This window comes from Amblyomma mixtum, chromosome 4 (genome assembly GCF_055824585.1).
Source record: "Amblyomma mixtum isolate Tamu chromosome 4, ASM5582458v1, whole genome shotgun sequence".
Classification (NCBI taxonomy): domain Eukaryota; kingdom Metazoa; phylum Arthropoda; class Arachnida; order Ixodida; family Ixodidae; genus Amblyomma; species Amblyomma mixtum.
In genome coordinates this window covers 94637235-94658564 of record NC_143015.1, presented here as the reverse complement: position 1 = coordinate 94658564, position 21330 = coordinate 94637235, and the positions used below count along the sequence as shown (strand labels likewise).

General features: G+C 48.9%; 1 protein-coding gene and 1 long non-coding RNA gene across 8 annotated transcripts in view; one reads left to right on the top strand and one right to left on the bottom strand.

Annotated features, from left to right (window-relative positions):
- LOC149347461 (uncharacterized) overlaps positions 1-21330 on the bottom strand; it is a 283383-nt gene that overhangs the window by 145261 nt on the left and 116792 nt on the right. The window lies entirely within an intron of this gene.
- Positions 3364-12824, top strand: LOC149347466 (uncharacterized). The gene is made up of 3 exons (XR_016292138.1): positions 3364-5012; positions 6362-6518; positions 12605-12824. It is a non-coding gene; the product is annotated as an uncharacterized LOC149347466 (long non-coding RNA).

The window sequence follows — 21330 nt, the reverse complement described above, 5'->3', positions numbered from 1 at the left end:
GAGCAAGTATCCTTGTAACAAACAAATGAAGACGTGCACTATCCCCAGAAAAAGTCTACGGGACGCGACTGCGCATAAAGAATTATATCGGTGTGGTTACGTAATCAATGACATCCTAGTTAAAATCAACAGGAAGAGGTGGGCTTGGGCAGGGCATATAATGCGAAGACAAGATAACAGCCGGTCCTTAAGGGTAACGGAGTAGATTCCAACAGAAGGCAAGCGTAGCAGGGGGTGGCAGAAAGTAAGGTGGGCGGATGAGATTAAGAAATTTGCGTGAATACGGTGGCCGCAACTGGCGAAGGACAGGGTTGAATAGAGAGACATGGGAGAGACGTTTGCCCTGCAGTGGGTGTAGTAAAGCTGGTGATGATGATAATGACATAATCAAGCTCCTTGAAATGTATGAAGGTCTGAGGAGACAGTATGCTCTAACAGCTTGCAAAAATACCAAGCGGTTGAGTCGCGGGGAAGAGCTACAATTCATTTTTTTTCCAAAACACGCATTCAATGGACTTTTGCGGGTGATATTGAAATAAATGTGGAAGTGGAGCAATGTGGATCATCCTGGAGGCACTGAATGAATGAAGGTCGCGAAACACAGAAGACCTACTGTTTGAGAACAGCAAGTGAAAATTGCGAGGACACTTTGGCAACTAAAGTGTTGAGTGGCGAACGTCAGGGACACTACACCGTGATGACTTCCGGTGGATGTGACGTCACACCATCCCCGTGGCTATATCGACGTCTGCGTTACCTCAACTCAGTTTTGACATTTTTGACTATAATGAATTAACTAATTACTCTACAGTCATCGCACATGGCTTCCAGGTTCATTTTTTCCCTCGTACAGGGTCTGTTCTGAAAGTAGTAGGACTGGTTTTTTCAGGGACAAACTGGCGGACGAGAGGTGATCTGCTCGTGCAGGATAGTTGAAGGACGATATTGGGACTGCTGGGGAAAATCGGCAGTCTGCTCTCGGCCGTTGAAGAGAGCAGGTCGCTTGTACTGTGAACCCCTGTCGAAATGTCTCATCACGCAGAATCATAGAGCGTTTTCTTGATCAGCGATACGTAATCAAATTTTGTGTAAATCTTGGTAAAACTGGCAAAGAGACTCACTACATGATTAAGGAGGCCTACGGTGACGCTGCCGTGGGTATATAAGGCGTTTTTTGAGTGGCACAAGATGTTCCGAGAAGGTCAGGAAAGAGTGGAAGACGACGACCGCTCCGGACGCTCTTCAACCGGCAAGACCAACCAAAATGTGTAGCGAAAGAAACATTTACTGAACAGTGATTGTAGGATGAGTATCACAATGATTGCTGATGACTTAAGCATTCCTCAAACCCAAGTTTTTGAGATCGTGACCGAAAACTTAGCCATGAGGAAAGTGTGCGCGAAGTTGGTGCCGGGAGTGTTGTGAGAGGAGCAAAAGGCCAACCGGAAAGCGATCTGCCAGGGTCTTCTTCATCATGTGAATGAGGACGCCGATTTTTTGCCCAGCACAAGGCGGCAACGCCGCCTCAGGCCCCCTGCAGCCCCGACTTGGCAGCGCCAGACTTCCGATCGGTAGATGCAGTTGAACAGGCCGTGACAAGGGAGCTAAACAGCATTCCGGTCCAGGCGTTCCCGAAGGCGTACGAAAACTGGAAAACTCATTCGCAGCAGCGTGTAGGTGCGGAAGGGTGCAACTTTGAAAAATTCTAATTGTCTGCACTATTCTGTTGAATAAAGTTTATACCAAAAAATGAGTCCTACTACTTTCAGAACAGACCCTGTATATCTGAAGCAACCATTCGTTTTCTGCTCTTTTTTGTTCCCGAATTAATGCGCTGCCTAAGATGTGACACCTTCTGCTAACGGACGACAGCATGAGCCATTAAGTGCTTCGCCTTAATACATGCGCCCCAGCCGCTGCAGTTCCCTACCTGCCGAAGTGGTCGCCGTCGACTGAAAAGCCGAGGTCACCAGTTCGGACGGCGCAGTTGTCTGGTCCAGGTGCGTCTGTCCATACGACGCTTCTGTGTGCGAAGCAGGGTCGTAGCCGGGATGACCGAATACCGGGTTCTGAGCAGCCGGGACGTAGGCACTGCTGAACATGACGTTGACTAGGAAGGAGATGACCTGCAAATGAAACAAGGCACTTCTGCACAATCTCCGCCTGTATTACAGGGAGTGGTGTCTCGGTTGTCTGCATTCAAACATCGCAGTGACCCCAATGGTAGTTCTCTGCACCAAGTTGGACGTTTCCGTTAAGTACATGTTCATTCAATGATGCGCCTGAGTATCATGGAACTGTCTACGGATTTCCGACTCACTGGCAAAGCGGTTCCAGTTCTTTGCTTTGATGTTCGCACTGAAGTTCAGTTTAATGGGATATTAAATGCGAGATTATATGATATTGTTGAAGATTTTGCGGGGTCGCAGCGGAGCACCAGAGAGAGATGACCAGCGTGGCAGGCTTCTAGTTCCCCAAGCAGCACATGACAGTGGTCCAATGCAGGAATTGAGTTGGCAAACTACAGTCCTATGAAGGCCCCGCGTTGCCTATGTTCTCCCCGCCTTGGCTCAGCCATTTTCAAAAGTTGGCAGTATTGGACCAGATTCTCGGGCGTTTTCCCTGTCTTGGCTCAGCCATTTTTAGAAGTTGGCAGTATTGGACCAGTCTCTCGGGCGTTTTCCCTGCCTTGGCTCAGCCATTTTTAGAAGTTGGAAGTATTGGACCAGTTTCTCGGGCGTTTTCCCTGTCTTGGCTCAGCCATTTTTAGAAGTTGGTAGTATTGGACCACTTTCTCGGGCGTTTTCCCTGCCTTGGCTCAGCCATTTCTAGAAGTTGGCAGTCTTGGACCAGTTTCTCGGGTGTTTTCCCCGCCTTGGCTAAACCTGTGCTACACGGGCACTTTCGAATGACATCTGAGTGGAATGGCAGTCGAGACTTGGAATGGCATTCGAACTCGATGGACTCCCGCGGTGCTACACGACACTTTCCAAACGCATTCGAAATTCTCAGCTCGTTTTCAGTGTACAACGACGACGACGGTCACACTAGTCCGACAACGGCACTATCACGGTGAACAGCAGCATGTGATTATAGTGAACTATCTATTTCACTTTAATATTGTTGTAGTGGGACAAGTTTTTTGGCTAAACGACACCGACGAATCCGATCGGCGGACGGTCAGCCTTCATGCCCTCGGGAGTTCGGCGGCTAAGCGAAAACACGCTGATGAGGTGACGGTGGGAATACATGTGCGCATATACGTTATCCGCATTGGAAATAAGCGAAACGAACGGCTATATTTCACATGTGCACACTTGGACACTCACTAGCGATAAGCACTTGAGAAATTAATTTCAGTCGACGACGACTCCGTTCCCTTCCGCGACGACTAGGCCTAGCGAGTCTGCAGGGTTGGATCGGTGACTGCGGTGGTTGTGAAGAACGAATTCACAAGTTCTAGCGAATGCAAATGGTCAACGAGTGTAGTTTTGACAACAGTGACATGAAATCAACTATTGCTTACATCGCAGGACGCGCATACGATGAACGGGAAGCGGCGGTGTGACTCGGGCTGCCGAGCCGTGCTTTACGGCCAGCAGCAGTCGTCGCCGTCGCTAGCTTGTGGGTAACAAGTTAGGCCGTTTCAGTTAACGCGAACGGTCGCCAAACATACTTCTGGATCAAGTAGTTTAAAATAAAGTACTGGGCATGTCGGAGGAAGCCGGGAAAATTAGCGAGAAGCGCCGGTCCTACGCGATGTCAACCCGGCTGTCAAGTGCTTCTCAGGCGAGCGATCGCGTCGGCGCTTCCCACAGATTACAACCGGTACTGAAGAGAAGAGACTATTTAATAGAACTAAAGCGCATATTTCGTTTTCGACGCTGCCTACGACATTGAGAGCAGTCTAGGAGCAGAAAAAAGGGTGGGTTAGATAAACAAAAAAAAAAAGTCTTGATCCCCGTTCTGAAGTCACGAAGCTATGTTGGAAAGCTTTTTCTGAAATATGGAGATTAATGGGGCAACAGCCCTCCTGTAGCTTGAAAAAGAATTAGTTGAGCGAGAACGAAGGCTCTCTAAGAAGAGCTCCGCGTTTACACAAATACCGCAGTAGCGCATCGTAATTCCCAGCGGCGGGGCTAGTTGGTGACGCATTTTCTTTTCCCGAAATTTCCTCGCGGAGGGGAGACGCCATGCTCGCATGTAAGCACACGGCACGCGGAAGTAGGGGGAGGGGGGGGGGACAGCCGGTCACAACTTGAGCGTGGTCTGCTTTGTTTTCCTTCCGAGAGTGTATTGTGTAGGCGCCCAGGGCGGAAGAGGGGGCCCCAAAACGAGGGTGTCTCGATGTGCGGGAGGGGAGAGCGGAGAGAAGCGCACGCACATCTAGGCGCCCTACGGCTACGAGCACCTGTTTCTATTCACCCCAGCACACCACTTGCACTTGCCGATCTGCGCCCTGCCTCTGGGATTAGTGCATTTTCCTGGCGCATTTTCCCTGTTTACATGAGTGGGATGCACGAGAAAGTTGACATGTTGCGCTGCTCTCGCGTTCATGTAAACGGAGCTTATCAGCCGTCCTAGTGTTATGCGCTTTTCTTACAGTTGCACTGTAAAAACTAGCCGTCACTTTGACGGTCATCCTTTGGTCAATTTTCACGGGTCCGCGGCGTATTCCGAAAAGACCATTCCTTCGGCGTGGATCGGGGGGAGAGGGCAGAGCAACGAGGAGCACAAAAAAATAAACAAAATTCTCGGCCTTCTGATTAGCTCTTCTTCGCAAACGTCATACGACCGTTGACCTATCGCGATGCGGTCGCGTTTGGCGTCGCGCGGACTCTGCGTGTGAAGCATTTCTGGCCTCCTCGTGCCATCTTGGCGTCGTCGGTGTGCGCGGACCTTGTTTTTTTTCGTGTTCTGGCGCCATTTTGTTTTTCCGCGTTGGTGAGAAGACGGCGAGGCTTGGATTCATGGAAGCGGCTGCTGTCTCAAACCAAGTGCGCCTGATTACGGTAGGTGTACTGCATGTTTGCTATATTTGCTTACATTTTCCTTTCGGAACGTGGTGTATGACACAAGCGCGGAGGGTCTCGTTCGAGCCGTCGTGGCGTGCACACCGCGGCGGCCGGCGTACATACGTACAGGCGCGGCCATAAGTAAACGGAGCACGCTAGTGCGTTTGAAGTGCAATCACGTTTTCTCCATTGGTAATAAAGAAGCGTTGTTTGTCTACAAGAAAGCCCACCAACCTCCTCTACCAGCATGCGCGTACCACTGCTGGAAATTTTAATTAGGTGACGCGTGAAAAATATTCGAAGAGAATTGCGTGCTCCGTTTACTTTTGTCCGCGCCTGTACGTTTTTCGCCTCAAGCCCGTCGTGGATTCGTCTCGCGCTGTGTTCGCCCGCTTTCCTACACAAGGGTTACCATCGATGCAAACTTTCTTCTGTGCGTTCCCTGTGAGCCCGCTCCTTCCTAACGCGAGAGGTGGCCTTGTATGCTTCAACACTCAGGTGAAGGGAACACGCGAGCCGATCGCGCGCTTGTGGCTGTTGTAAACAACGCGCTGTCGTGCTTTTGCGCGGTCTGCTAGACTGCTGGTCGCGCGGCTGGTAAGATGTGATGTGACAGCTATTACCCCATTGTGCTCCTTCGGTGCGTATTTGGCTTTCGAATTAAATCGTCCTCACTGTTTTAAAACTCTTACTGTTCCAAAAGTATAGCACGCACGCATCGTATTGCTCAAGACGTGGCCTGCCTCCAGTTTTTAGAACAGCCGCAGGGGCTCGATCGGCCCGCATCGCGATGATCCCGCGTGTTCGCTGCCGTATTGCTTCAACCTGCATTAGGTGCGTTCGCCTTTTCCTTCGTTTTTTTGCGGGGACATCTCGAGCACGCCTGTATCGTCTACTTTCGCGCTCTGCCGCGCCTATTTCGTCTGTCCGGAACTGTCCTGCAGCTCTTCGGTCGGCTGTACTCGCCCCGGCTCCTAACGCTGCAGCCGTGCGAGGCGGCGGCGGTCGGCCCGCTGGTTGTTTTATGTTCCTGCTGCACTGGCCGTAGTTTGAAGTGATAACTCCGAGGTCCGCTGTGCCTGCAGCAAGCTGTGATAGCTTCGTGCAAGCGGGCCCCGATTTTCTAGAACGAGCATCTCGCTAGGGATACATATTCGAAAGCAAAAGATCAGCCCAGACCGAGAGCCTTCGCTGCCCTGTAACCTTAAGGGTGAACCGAGTATAATCTCGATGTCTTTCCTATGGCACCAAGCTTGCCGTATGCATAGTTTGTGTTAGTCTTGAAGTTACACAGCAAAACTTTTGACTGAATAGTATTACGTGCTAGTAATTTTGTTCCCATGCAGGCTCAGGTATGGGCGACATCCACCTACTTGCCCTTGCAGTCGACAGAGAGGAGTGGACAAGTCTAGACAAGGCAGTGGGACTCCTTCTTGGAGCCTTTCTTGGTTTCAACATCTGTGATCCACCCAGCAGCCCTCTCACTATGGAACGTTTGCAGAGGTAAATGAGTGTGAAATAATTAGAAGGACCTTTTCTATAAAGGTTGGGATTTCAGGACCAGTAAAATATTTATTCAAATAATATGCGTGACTTAAAATCGAGTACTTCTTCGAACGAAGAAGCTTAGGTGATTATTTTGAAACGAATTCAAGCGCACAACAACACGCACACAAGAGAGGAAAGACACAGGATAGCGCCTGTCCTGTGTCTTTCCTCTCTTGTGTGCGTGTTGTTGTGTGCTTGAATTCGTTTCAAAATAAGCTATGCACCATCTAGCCCAAACAGAAGTTTTGTTAAAGCTTAGGTGACCTCTGGTCAGCTTCCTTGGCTTTGTGGGTTCTTATAGGGTGCTGCAATACAAGGTGCAGGACTGAAATCTTTTCTTTCAGGGATTTATGGTTTATGCACTAGTGAGTAATCTCATAACTTGGCAGCCCTTAGCACAGCAAGCTGGCACTATTCATATCGTGCATCATCGCTTACAGCTTGAAACTTGGGAAAAACCCACCTAGGCACAAATGATTTCACGACACAAGAAAGAGACGAGGAGACAATGGACAAGCGCCAAGTTCCAACTATTTTTTGCTCGAAAAAAAAACAACAACATACATTTATAGTCTCAGGTAACGCCCACATTTACACACCACGTGCCTTATCGCAGCCCTAACTTATCGCCTAGCACGATCATTATTGCTAAGAAAATCGTACTCAGCCGCATACAACCTAACTGAAGTGTCACTCACGCACAAGGCTGCCTTTTTCTTTATGTGAAAGGCTTCCAATAAAAGCCTCGCCTGCTTGAATTTGCTTTTGCCCACAATCCTCGCCTTTTCCAGTCGAGGTGCACACTTGCACGTGTTAACGTGGCTCACCAAAGTGGCGTATTTGTGTTTGTTATTCACTACCTTTTTGTCATGTTCCCCAAGGCGTTTGTTGATGCACCTCCCCGTTTGCCCTATATAGGACATACCACAGGTCAGGGGTATCTCGTACACCACTCCTTCCGTGCAGCGTATAAAGGTGCGCTGATGTTTTATGCTGCACCCAGGGCGCTCTGTGCCACAAATCCGGGGTGTAAGTTTGCTCAACTTGTTTGGGGCTGAAAAAACAAGCGGTACCTTGTGCCTGTTAGCCACCTTCTTCAAATTGTGTGACAGTTTGTGCACATAAGGCATGACTTCAGGTTTTACCGCAGGGCCCCTTTCTTCAAGATTCTTTGGACTGGTGCAGCGTTTTGTCTTTTGGAGGAGGGTTTCAGCGACAGCAGTCAACACCACCGAGGGGAAGCCAGCAGCCAAAAGGCGTCCAATCTGATTTCTTAAGCTATCGTGCATTTGGTGCGGACAGGACTTCGAAAGCAAGGACTCAAAGCATAACGAGGCGATGGCGCGCTTCACAATTTTTGAATGCGCCGTATTGAAGGGCAGCAGTTCCTTGCTAGTACAAGGAAAATAACCCCAACATAAATGGTCCTCCCGGAACGCCAAGCTTAGGTCTAAAAATTGTAGTTTCCTCTCCCTTGGGAGCTCATGCGTAAAAACTAGGACACACCCTTTGAAGTTAAAAACACTTAAAATCCTGGACACATTAGCTTTAAAAGAATTGTAAAAACCAGTGGATAAAAGGATAATAAAATTGTCAACATATCTAAAAATTTTAAAAACAGATCCTCCTACCAATAATTGTGCAAGTTCCTTGTCCAAAGCAACTAAAAAAATTTCACATAAAATAGGGGCGACACAGGAACCTATACATATGCCTTTTCTCTGTAAGTAGGGTTGCTCATTAAAAACGATAAAAGTGACCTTAAGATATTGCTCCAATAAATTCAAAAAGTTTTCCACAGACATACAAGCAGCATCCCGGAAGTCCATTTCCCCTGTACCTTCAACACACGAAAGAACAGACGCCAGTAGCTCAGCATGCGGGACGGAATAAAACAAATCTTCTATGTCTACAGCAAAGGCAGATCGAATTTCTGGATGCGTTTCAAAACAATGAACTACATCTATCGAGTTCTTTACCCGAAAAGGGTCGTCCAGTTTAAGAGAGTTAAGCTTGCTTTGCAAGAAACGGCTAACATTATGCTGCCACGAACCATTTTCGCCCACTATAGTGCGGAACGGAATGTCAGGTTTGTGGGTTTTAGCAGTAAAGAATACGGAAAGACAGTTCCGTTTGCTTTTCGCTATATCACTAGCGAGCTTCGGCAGATGGAGGTCCTTACAAAAGTTAATGAACCTGGTTTTAACTCTCACTGCTGCTTTTTTATTGGCTATAAAATTCTTGTCTACTGCTTGCAATGCTTTTTCATTGTAAAGTCCTTTTTTCATGACCACAAACCTGCCATCTTTGTCTGACTGAAGGAGACACAGCTCATTCCTATTAAAAAAAAGAGGGAACATGACTGAATCACGTTCCAGTCGACTGGTTACAGCCATCTTAACAGATTTTTTGAGGCAGTCCACTCCTTCCAACAAAGACCGTTCTTGGTTTTCTCCTTTTGCTTTCGCAGCAATGTTCCTGTTTGTGGCGAGCAGTTCATGGGCAGGCACACCCGGTTGAATGCCGTACTTTGGTCCTCTCTCAGGCACATCTAACAACCTGTCTGGGACATTTGCATCCCCTAACACCACCACGCGGCTCGTGCTGTTGTCCTTTTGGTTGTTAACATCACCGAGCAGACATTTTAGAACCTCCCTCCACTTTCCTCTGTCAGCTGGGCAGCTTGCCGCTTGAAGAAAGCGTAGTTCTTCTCTGCAAGCCACTCTGGAAACTCACTGCGGCAGATGACATGTAGCCAGTCGTGAAAAAAAACGAACCTGGCGCCACAGTTCAGATCTAAGTATCTTGCCTACCCGCTTAACGTGTCCCCAAGAAGGCTTCACAGCACCAAATAGTAGACTTACATCGTGCGGAATAGTTCCTTTCCGAAGGCAGAAGTGTCTGTGTGTCTACTCTCCGTGCTACGCGCCAGCTTTTGGTGTGCTCCATTGTGAATGCCATGTGCCAAGCAAGACGCTACGCCTTCTGCCTTCGGAAAGGAACTATTCCGCACGATGTGCAACACGTGCACAGTGTTCCGCAACACGTGCAAGTGTGCACCTCGACTGGAAAAGGCGAGGATTGTGGGCAAAAGCAAATTCAAGCAGGCGAGGCTTTTATTGGAAGCCTTTCACATAAAGAAAAAGGCAGCCTTGTGCGTGAGTGACACTTCAGTTAGGTTGTATGCGGCGGAGTACGATTTTCTGAGCAGTAATGTTCGTGCTAGGCGATAAGTCAGGGCTGCGATAAGGCACTTGGTGTGTAAATGTGGGCGTTGCCTGAGACTATAAATTTTATGTGTTTTTTTCCCGAGCAAGAAATAGTTGGAAGTTGGCGCCTGTCCGTTGTCTCCTCATCTCTTTTTTTTCCCAAGTTTAAAGATGGAAAGCCTACTAGCCTGTCAACATGCCTTCCATCGCTTACAGCGTTTACCAAATTTGTTACACGTTATTCAGTGTTCTAGCAAAAAAACAGCAAAAACTGAGACACAGGTCGATGAGACGGTACACACACTACCGCCGAATTTACAGCTGATTTATTTTTGCAAGCGCATATGAAACTGAAACAAGCCCAGTCGTCATTCCATTCCTGATAAAAAGCGCCACTTTTTTTCTGTGATAAGGACAGAGAACCACTTATTCTTTTTTTATAATTTGTTAGAAGTGTTTCAAGCAGTTCTTGCTCATGCCTGGACTTACCCCTGCTAATAATGTTTGTACCACTTATTCTTTTTTATAATGTGTTAGAAGAGTTGCAAGCAGTTCTTGCTCATGCCTGACTTAACCCTGCTAATAATGTTTGTGCTGTGAAACAGGCTGGCATCTGCTACAGTCCTTCACATACAAAGCAAGGTTGCTACAGGTGCCTGCTTGCAACTTCTTGCCATGTTATCTGCGACGTTCATTCAGGCATTGCCGAGTCTGCCTGATGTATACTTTCCCACTCGACATATGGATTTAATACACAACCCTCATTACACACACTGTGAACTCCAATTAGTGGTTGCTCTTGCAGGCTGAAAACACAAACTGGATACCAAAATTTCGGACACTCTTTCAACCCATGGGAAATTTTATGGAAGTATGAGACAAGAAACACTGAGGTGATCCTGTTCTTCCATAAAATTTCCCATGGGCTGTAAAGAGCGTCCGAAAAATTTGGTATCAACATGGTGTTTTCAGCCCCTCATGAGCTATCTGGTCTTTTCACCCGCATCTCTGGCTGTGCAGAGAACAAGCATGCAAGACCAACCACCAAACGAGGTTCACAAAGTGTGTGGTGGGATTTGTGTATTCAACCCCATGTGCTGTGGGAAAGTATACATCGAGCAGGCTGGGCAATGCCTGAATGAATGCCTCAGGAAACAAATTGCATGTGAGCACAGGGAGCAACCTGGCGTTGCATGTTAGGGACTGTAGCAAATGTTTACCACTGTTTCACCACACGAGCATTACTAGCAGACGGAAGTCCTTGCCGAGCGAGGACTGGTTGAAGCATTTTTAATAAAAAGAAAGAGCAATCCTGCATAAGCGAGCCATCTATCCTTATAATAGTGAAAGACTGCCGTTTTTTGCCTTGGATGGAAAGATGATTGAACTTGATTTTTTCATTTGCATCGGCGCTTGAGCGAGAAAATGGCTTCAAGTACATGGATGAGCCAAAAATGAATCATTTGTAAGTTTGCCAAAAGTGTGTGACTTCTTCTGGTCCTGTGTCACGGTTTTCAGGATATTGCAGAAAACACCTGGTATAATTGTTTATGTAATTCAAAATATCTTTGGTCATCTATGATGCTCACTTAGACTAGAAGCAAGTAATGCGTAACCCTATCAGTACATGTGTTGTACACCTTGTGATGGTCACAAGTGCTTCCTCCAGAGTGATGCATTGATCTGCCAGAGTTGTCCAGTTGAAAGGAATGTTTCTGATACCTTCCACTTCCAGACCTGCCCTCCTAAGACCGCCTAGATTGGTTTATGTGCCGTTGCCTGCTGATCAAAGCTTTGCCTTGAGGAAATGTGATGTGTACTCTCTTTGACAAATTCAAGTAGAGTGACTGTGTTGCTTTCAAGTGGTAAATGTAAAGGTAATGTCGTGTATATAGCATGAATGGTTGCATCAACAAAAGGATGATGCAATAAGGGAACAAGACAGTACACCTTTTGAACTACAGTGTAAAATATTTCCGCAAGGTGCGATATATTACAGCGGTGGACTGTCGTCGCAACTTGACAAAGCCCATGCCTTGCAAGCCACGTTAAAGAGTTAGAGTCGGGTTAAAATTCATTGTTGTGCATGACAGTTAAGTGCAACACAGTTCATAAATGGAAGTTGGACAGATGCGTTATCTCCCTTTTATAGAAAAGAGAATTATGTTTTGATTTCATTTACAAGTATTTAATGATGGCAACAAATTCTAGCTTTAGTAAATAGTTTTTCATGTTCCCTTTAATTAACATGCTTTCACAGTTTTATTTTAATCGTTTGGAAAGCTTATTGGAGCTGAAAATGCCCTTCGAACCTGCGGTGTGTAATAAAAGCTGCAGTCACTTGCCTTCTATTTATAGGCATCTATGATGCCACTTAGCAGGTGCAAGGTGGTCAACCGCAACGAGAAGTCAATGTCAATGGATTGAGGCCCCTCTAGTGATTCTTTACTTGATTGTTTAGTTGTGTCAAGGTTTTGTATGTTGCCTTGATTTATGAGGCACGTAATAATATATCTGTTTACTATATTTTTTACCTGATGTCCTTCCTGACTCAGGTGCTCAGCTACTGATTCCAAGTGAGGGATCAAACACCATCCATAGTAGCTGCATTGCTCTGGAGGCTAAATGCAAAGAAGCACGTGTGCTAAGCGATGTCGGTGCATCTTAAATTAAGAACTCCAGGTGGCCAAAATTAATCTGGAGCCCTTTAGTACAGCATTTCTCATTGGCAATTTCCTCGAATTAATTTTCTACATTTTTCTAAAATGATGGACATGATTTTTGTGTGTTTGGAAATAATGTCTATTTTCTTTGTTCACTTTTCCTGTGCAGATGCCATTTGCGAAAAACTGCATTTGATGCATCAGAGGCACAAGGTTTTATTCGCAGGTAGCTGCCCGGTTCATGTGATAGAGCGGGTGGAAGGAAGAGACGCTTTGCCGAAGTCTTCTCCCCCCTTCAACCAAGCACGCCACCTGCGAGTGCGGGGACAGCCCCCTGCACTGTGCCTGCATGTGTGCCTCCCAATCCCCTGGCCTCTTCCACTTCCCGAGGGCCCTGCCTCCCTACAGCCCCGGCCATCACCCATCCGACAGCACCTGCCACCACCCTTCCCAGCCCCTAACGATTAATTCTATTTGGACTTTTTCGTAAAATAAATGTTCTTTTCATGAATACTTTGGTTGTCTCATTTTATGAATATTTGCGTGGTTGCTTACGAGTGAACATTTGCATTAATGTTGCCCACTGAAGATAAAAATTAACATAGGCTTTACTGGTGAGTAGTAAATAGAAAAGGGCAGTGGCATGCCAATCTTTCAGCCACTGATGTGACAGGTTGTATGCGCTGTCATGAATGGAAAAGCCTGTGCTTAGTCTGCATTGACAGTGCCAAATGGCTGAACATATCAATCTTGGCATCAACAGTGGGATATAAATGGAGTATATGAAAGGAGTAGCTGGTTTTCAGTACATATTGGTATGGCCAAATGGCTATCCATGGGACTAATATTGGCATCAACAATGGGACATCAATGGAATAGCTGATATTCAGTACGTATTGGTAGTACCAGCATGGCTGAACATTGGACCGATACTTGCAGGACCAATGAAGTATGAGTGGATAGGCCAGTGATATGCCCATACTGGCAGTGCCAGAATGGCTGAACAATGGGACAATCTTGGTATGAAGTATGGGCCAAGGTTGGAAAATGTAGTAATGTGCTCCTATGCCAATGCCAGCCCAATATTGATGCCAATGTATTCCAACAATGAGCCATTGTTGGTACAATGCTGGCGTGCTGCCTGGGTCCGGACTGCCCGTGCCGGGCGTGCGCGCCCAGCACGCGCTGTCCATCTTTATTTTCCTCTAGCGCGGGAACGCCGATCTCAGCGCCAGCGCGTTATAGCGTCGCCGGGCGCTACAGGGCCCCCCGCCAAGACGGAACGTCGAGATGTGCGCTCGGTAAAAGAAGGGAGAGTATGAGGGTCCAGTAAGTTCATGTCAGGGGCCGGGAAGAGCTGTCGGGTGGAGTGCGCGGGCTCAGGTGGACGAGCCTGGATGCTGCGCAATGGGCGAATGATGCAGGGTGCCGAGCTGACAATGGACTTGGGGGCAGGGGAGGCCATGATTGGGCCGTCACCGACTGTAGTGCTGCCCGCTGGCACAAGTGTCATCAGTGTCGGAACGTTGCAGCTGATGCCGATGGGAATCTGACGCGCCGAGTACACGATCACAAGCACAGGAGCGGATGAAACGGCTCCATGGACTGACAGCAGCTGTGGTGTGACCGTCGACACAACGGTGACAGCTGGGACGATGCGGGAGGAAGTTGCTGTGCTCAATTCCAGGTGCTTGGGCAAAGCGGGAGTGACAGTCCGGAGCGACTGGCCAGTGCTGATTCGCGGGTGGGCATGGTCGGCTCTGGGTGGCTGCAGCCGTATAGCTGAGATTGCTACGTCAGACGGCAGGCTGACAGAAAGAGACACAGCTGGTGGATGGAGAGTTGCCACACCACTCGGTGGGTGTAGCTCTACCATTCGTTGCCGAAGGGGGCTCAAGTCAGGCACCAAAGACGCTTGCTGCGGCAGTGTCGAGCTGCCAGGGTCAGACTCCGAGAAGCGGTTGACCGTACTGAGGGCTTGGGGTGGGGCCTTTTGGGCAGGCGGTGTGGCCGCCGGGGTAGTGGGGCTTGTATGTGGCATGTGCTGCGGTGGCGGCAATCTCACTTCGCCTTTAGCACGATCGCTCAGGTCAGTGACTGACGGCTTTGGCGAAATGAGCGATGAGGCGGCAGGTGAGCTTTCGGCTGGCAGTGATGCTACGCAGGAGGTTACAGAAGTTGGCGGAATGGGGCACTCGTCAAGGAAGAGCGCGACTTACGGCGGCACTATTGCAGATGAGAGAAGTTGCTCACCGGGCTGTGCCGTAGACGCTGTATCGTCCTTTTGGGAGGCGGTATGGCCGGAGGCGTTGAACAAGGTGGCGCGAGGTGCATTTGTCGCTGGGTTCACTGACGTGGCAAACCGTGGTGGGCCAGGCACCTCACTGAGCTGCTGAGGGAATGACTGCGGAGTTCGGGCCATGGAGTCGTCGCACAGTGCTGCTAGTGTAACCGGGGTAGCAGGATGTGCTGCCGGAATCGATGCGGTAGCGTCTTGTGCGGTCGGTGCTAAAGAAGCCGGGCCGGAAACGCTGGAGTGGAGTAGCGGCGAGGCGGCGAGGAGTTGCTGAGGCGGTCCGGGTTCTGATGAAGGCTGCGTGGGCGCGAGCGAGGCCGGTGCAGGGCCAGAGGCTGGCGGCGGCGAAAACGGGTCCGCTGCATCGTAGAGCGGCGGCGGAACGTAGTAGGCGCCGAAGTCCGCCAAGACGGCCGCACGCAGCTCATCGTATGGCCGGCCGCCGAAGGCAGAGTAGGTGAGCCGACGCACAAGGTCGGGCGGGAGGATGTCGCAAAGGACTGCGTGTTTGAACGGCTGGATGGTGATGCCGTTCAGGTACATCGCAGCCTCCAGTTGGGCGAACCACCCGCCGACGCCTGCAAGCCGGAACGCCGGGAGCGGCGGGTCGGAACTTGGGTGCTGCCAGTACGCCATGCTAGGACGCCGCTGCGATAGAAGGCACGGTTCGCCGGGTCACCACTGGTGAGGGTTTGCGGGGTCGCAGCGGAGCACCAGAGAGAGACGACCAGCGTGGCAGGCTTCTACTTCCGGACTGCCCGTGCCGGGCGTGCGCGCCCAGCACGCGCTGTCCATCTTTATTTTCCTCTAGCGCGGGAACGCCGATCTCAGCGCCAGCGCGTTATAGCGTCGCCGGGCGCTACAATATATTACAATGCGATATTAAAAGCTCTCTTTGCCACCGTCTAAAATTTCAATATAGACAGCTTAGCAGTAGTTTGGAAAGTTGTTTTCAACGATGATGAACTGACTGAGGCCGTCCCCGGGTACTGCTGACACAAATTAAATTACGGAATATGTTGGAGTGAAAATAAACGCCTTAGACATTGCATTCCTCACACTTAGCTTTCCAGTACATGGAACGGTATGTTACAAGTTTTCCTCGGTATGGAGTTGAGAACTGTGGTGTCCTTGAGAGTTTGCAGCGTTGAGCTTGTGTGTTTTAAATCTGACGCGTCATCGCTCAGAGGCGTAGTAAACCCACGACAAATGCTGCACATACCGCAACGCTGCAACATTTTGTGCCAAGTATGCCTTTATGCACACACTTTAAAAGAAATATGACGTAGTCTCCAGGAGCGCTCAGACCTCATTCCTGGACTTGTTCCATAGCTGCAAAGCGCGCTACCATGACGCGAGCTCCTTGCGAGGCGTCGTGCAATGATAGCGCCGCAGGAGGGTTGCTATTTCGCGACAACGCTCGCGACCGCGATAAGATCAAGGCTGAGCTCTGCGTCTTCTTTTCTACAAATTTAAACAGCCCAAACTTTTATCTAGGCGAGAGGGGACATGCGGGTCAGCCCCACCTCTGTCTTCCTGCATACCAGCGAATTCACTTTGCTTAAAAATAGGGGAGGAAATGCAGTGTGCTCGTCTTAACCCACATTCGCTGTCATCATTGAGAAAAAAAAGTCCTTCCTTCCTTCCTTCCTTCCTTCCTTCCTTCCTTCCTTCCTTCCTTCCTTCCTTCCTTCCTTCCTTCCTTCCTTCCTTCCTTCCTTCCTTTCCTTTCCTTTCCTTTCCTTTCCTTTCCTTTCCTTTCCTTTCCTTTCCTTTCCTTTCCTTTCCTTTCCTTCCTTCCTTCCTTCCTTCCTTCCTTCCTTCCTTCCTTCCTTCCTTCCTTCCTTCCTTCCTTCCTTCCTTCCTTCCTTGCTTCCTTCCTTCCTTTCCTTTCCTTCTGTGGTTAGTCACAGATGCGCGTGCGCTCACTGTGTCTTGTCTTGTAGGTTCGACGAAAATACGTGTCAATAAACATAGTTGGAGCCAGCACCCGTCCTGTCATGTCTGTCTGTCTGTCTGAAAAGTTAGCGCTGTTCAAAATTGAAGAAATTGAAGAAAAGAAAATGCGTGACCAACTAGTCCGGCAACGTGTTTTACTGAGCTCTGTGCACGCGAGATTTCGGGCAACATCCAAGTGACGGCGTCATGCGACAAGCGGCTCCCTCAAGCGAAATTTTCTGCCCGCGTCGCTATAACGCAGCAACTGCCAGGATATAAGCTTACAGCGCTTTTCTTGTGGGAGAAAGGGTTCAAGTGTTCAGGGACAGCAATGAGCGTGGCTTAAGCTCTCTATATCTCTATTTATGAAGCGCACATACCACGCGTCGGCTGACTTTGCAGTCACTCTAATACGCTATGTTCAGCCACCGCATAATGTAATGTGATGAATTACGCATTGTAGGAGCTAAACATCAACGTGAGCAACGTTGCGCGTTCTCTGCCGAAGATACCAATAAAGAACTCTCCCTTCTAGGCCTTTTATCAGGTCGAAGCTATTAAATTCATCGATCGCCTAAGCGATCACGAGCCTGATCTTCGAACATGTCTTGACTAGATAAGTTGTCGTTTGAAGAGGAGGTGAAAGACGTGCTGCTCGCTTTTCGGAGTAGACAACCAACAAAGAGTCTACGGTGGGCGGTGTAGGGCCTAACCTCCACGCTCGACGCCCGAGCTGTGAATGACGCCGTAGAAGATGGCCTGTGATCGATTACTATCACATCGGGTTTTTTACCGCGCTGGCTCCGCCAGCATCAAGGAGCCGCCGCCGCGGTCGGGATTAGACACCGCATTCTGGGGCTGTGCAGCCAAAAGCAACGAACGACGACTTCACTCACCGAGCCGACGAGACGAAGAACTGACTCTCTCGGAGCGGAGAGAGATGTGGTCCCTCGAAGCAGCAGCACAAAGGATTATGGCGATGGACGTAGACCTCGCTGAAGAGCAGAGCGCGCACAGCTCGAGGCTCGTGGTGCTCTGCTGCGCTTCTTCTTTGGCGAATTGGTGACTAACAGGACTTTCACGTGGCAGGAAATATTGTGCTTTCTAACAGCGCACGATAATGGCAGAATGTTTAGGTGTTGACTCTCAGTGAACACCTCAACAGCGCCACGAGGGAAGAGTGAAGGTGGAAGCGGGTCCATGGAGGCGAAATGCAGAATACAGCCGTCTGACGTAGTGTGCGCGTCAGCATTTAAACATTTAACAGTCATAATCTAGGCGCACCAACATGCCTCATAAGGAAAGCACAAAGCCACCACATGCTGCTAGCAGTAACCTGTCATGCACTGACTTGAGGACAATAAGATACATGAAATTTATTGCAGGTTTTGTGCGAGGGACATTAAAAAAATCAAAATATTTACCTGGTTAGTTAGATCTAAGCTAATCTAATGCGCAAACTGGTAGGACGGAATGGGCTAGAGCCGATGTGATGGCAAAACATGCAATATTTATCGTTCTCTCTTTACTCACTTAAATGAATTCTCCTGCTCTTAAATGCCGACTGAGTAAAGGTCAGTCGTGTGTGCAATAGAGGAACTTTCATGCTGGAAGGCAACCTTCTAGCTCATTGCGCGCGGAGCTAGGTTTTCGAAGCGCTCGCAGAAAGAATTCAAATCTTTCACGGAGTATTCGCTGAATTTGGTTTGTGGTGCAAAGCTATTATGACTTTCGAAGCTGCCTTGACAAACCTTCGCGGCAATCTGCAGAAAAATATCCAGAGCATCACATTCATGTTGGATCAAAAGCTTGCCTTATAGAAGGCCGTTGAAAGAGCCGCTGCAATGAAAAGCGGGCAAGCACGGGTAAATACCACTCTACCCAAAGCACCTTAGGTGCACAAACCTTGTGCGCAAGAAAAGACTAAGGCACCAGGCAGCTATTTCCGCTGTGGATCACTTAACCACCTTGGTGATACAAGCCCTCAGTGGCCGCAGTGTTTACAATTCGCGTTGTATTGATCAAGATAAATATGCGGAAGTAGTGATGGGGTGCGTATCGTTCTCGTCTGTAGACCACGCCATCTAACCTCTTGTTCTTTAGGTACGCTTTTGCGTGGAGCGGGGAAAGTTCTCCTCTATAGTTAGATCATGATATATGGTGTGGAGTCTTCGTGAAATTCAGGGGGTCAGACTCGTGGTGGTGGTGAAGCTTTATTTCCAGCAGATATAGAGGAGCGAACCAAAGTCGCCCCCCACTTTAACGACGGCCGCTATCCCTTGGGCAGCGGCGGCGTCTTCAGCCAGCTGCAGGAGCTTGATCTGTGTCCCCGGGTCGGGGCTGAGCATGAGAGCCTCCCAATGATCAGAGTCGGTAATGAAGCGACTCGCGGGTAGGGACTGCGGGTAGTTCCAGATCATATGATTTAGGTCGGCTTTGCTACCACAATGCTTGCATTTTCTGAGTACAGTCCTTCCGAATAGAAGCTACACAATTGGGGATTTCTATAGGTGTTAGTTTGAAGTTTACGCCAGGCAGTTTACCTGTTGTTTAGAGAGCGTTTTATCTGCTGGGGGCAATCTGAGTGTTGCAAGCCTGTAGTGCTGCAGGATTTCTCTGTAAGAAAACAACCTGTCCTTGCCGGAGTATAGGGCGGGAGGCCTGCACGACCCAGCTCGGCGGGACAGTTCTCAAGCTCGGCTATGAGCCGCCTCGTTACCAGCAAGGGAGGCATGAGCAGGCGTCCGGATTAGTCGAATGCGCCGCGTGGGCTGTTAATTTTGCAGAGTCCGTGCTGCTTGTGGAGAGATTCTTCCCAGCGTAGAGTTATGTATCGCCAATTTTGAGTCGCAGGCAATGGTTTCTGCCGAGGATCCCTCAATGGCTAGAGCAATGGCTGGTCCTTGTGCAACATGTGTGTGCTGAGTGCGTATAGTGCCCCCAGTTACGAGTGTACCACGTTCCGTGGTGACCACAGCTACCATGTTGTCAGCCGAAGAATCTGCTGCATCTAGACATTCCACAGAAGTATCATTAAGAAAGCGTTTCCCTAACGCTTTGGCTCTCTCGGCACGACGTTCAGCGTGGAACTCTGGGGTACTGGAGGAATGACCAGAACCTGGCGTAAATGTTTGGGAAGGTCAGTTGTTGGTCCGCCTTGTCTTTCGTATGTTATGCCTAGTGTGGACAGAATGTGTCTGCCAGTTGGTGTGGCCGATAGTCTACTGCCCGGTTGATGAAACGTCGTGCTTTATAGTGGTCTACAGACACTTCTGTACAAGCTTCCTCTTTTAAATTTCAAATTCAAATTCCATTTTTTTTTGTGGGGCGCACTGGAATTTCTGCCCACTCTGAAAAAAATCAACGCAGCCAATAATCCAGCCTTGCGGCCACTGGGCACGTGCTTTGGGGTGGACTGTTGTAAAAGAAGTGGAGGACAACCAAGCAATAGCGCCGAGGATGTGTTTTATTCTCTGGAGCTCCTGCCTATAAAATTCGACCGCTTGTGCTCTTGGAGCGTGAGGCGTTGCGCCTCTGCTTGGGACTTCCAAAGTATGTAGCTAATGTTGTCCTGCACCTTGAGGCGCGAATTCCATCTTTATTAGCCAGATTTCGCCTTTTAACAGTACAAACCTTTTTAAATTTGTGCGACTCTCCTCTCCACACATCCAATGTAATATTTCTTAGTCAGCCCGCAGTCTTTTTAAATGCCACCTGGTCTCGTTTGCATACTCCGCAGATATGTTTCGTGCAGTCTCTCCTCGATCCCTTAAACATTAAGCTCACAGATATCCATCCACTGCATAGCATCTCACCTTCAGTCGAGATTGCATTTTATAACATTTTCCCATCGAATGCCAAGCTCCAGCCCTTTCCTCTCCTTCTCGGTTTGTTACAGGACCACCTAAGATCCTTTCCTTTTCATATTCTCATTGCTACTGATGCCTCGCAGGATCGTGAAAAGGTAGGTGTGGGCATTTTTTCACCTGCATTGGGATGGTCCTTTTCTCTCCGTCTCCCTGACTTCACTCCAATTTATCTGGCCGAATTATTAGCAGTCATTCTAGCCTTACGTAAATTAGATCCTGCCGTTTCCAAAGTCATGGTTATGACGGACTCTCTATCTATTTGCTTTTCATTATCATCACCCTCTGAGTCTCGGGCATTACGCCTCTTTAAGCAGCTGATCCCGCTTCATCTAAAATCGGTGACGTTGCTTTGGGTACCAGGTCACGTGGGCATTCAGTTAAATGAGGTTGCTGATTCATTAGGAAGGGCCTCTCTCTGTGGCCCAATAATTGCTGTCCTGCCAACCTGCGCATATACAGCTGCGGTGAGGTTTCGCAGTTACACAATATTTCAGGAATTTTCAGCCTCGGCGCTTACTTCATCCCCCGAATACAAGCATCTTCTGCACCCTTGGAGCAGCAAAGACTGGAGTTCGCGCAGACTGGAGGTCTCTTTCACGCGTTTGCGATGCCGAGTTCCTCTGCTAAATTTCTACCTTCACAGATCTGGTCTGGCGGTTTCTCCACTGTGCCCATTTTGTGCCGAGCCTGAGACAGTGGATCACTTCCTGCTGTTCTGCCGCCGATTCTCTTCTTTGAGGAGGCGCCTATTAGAAATTCCGTTTCACCAGCTGGGTCTGCCTGTGTCCACTG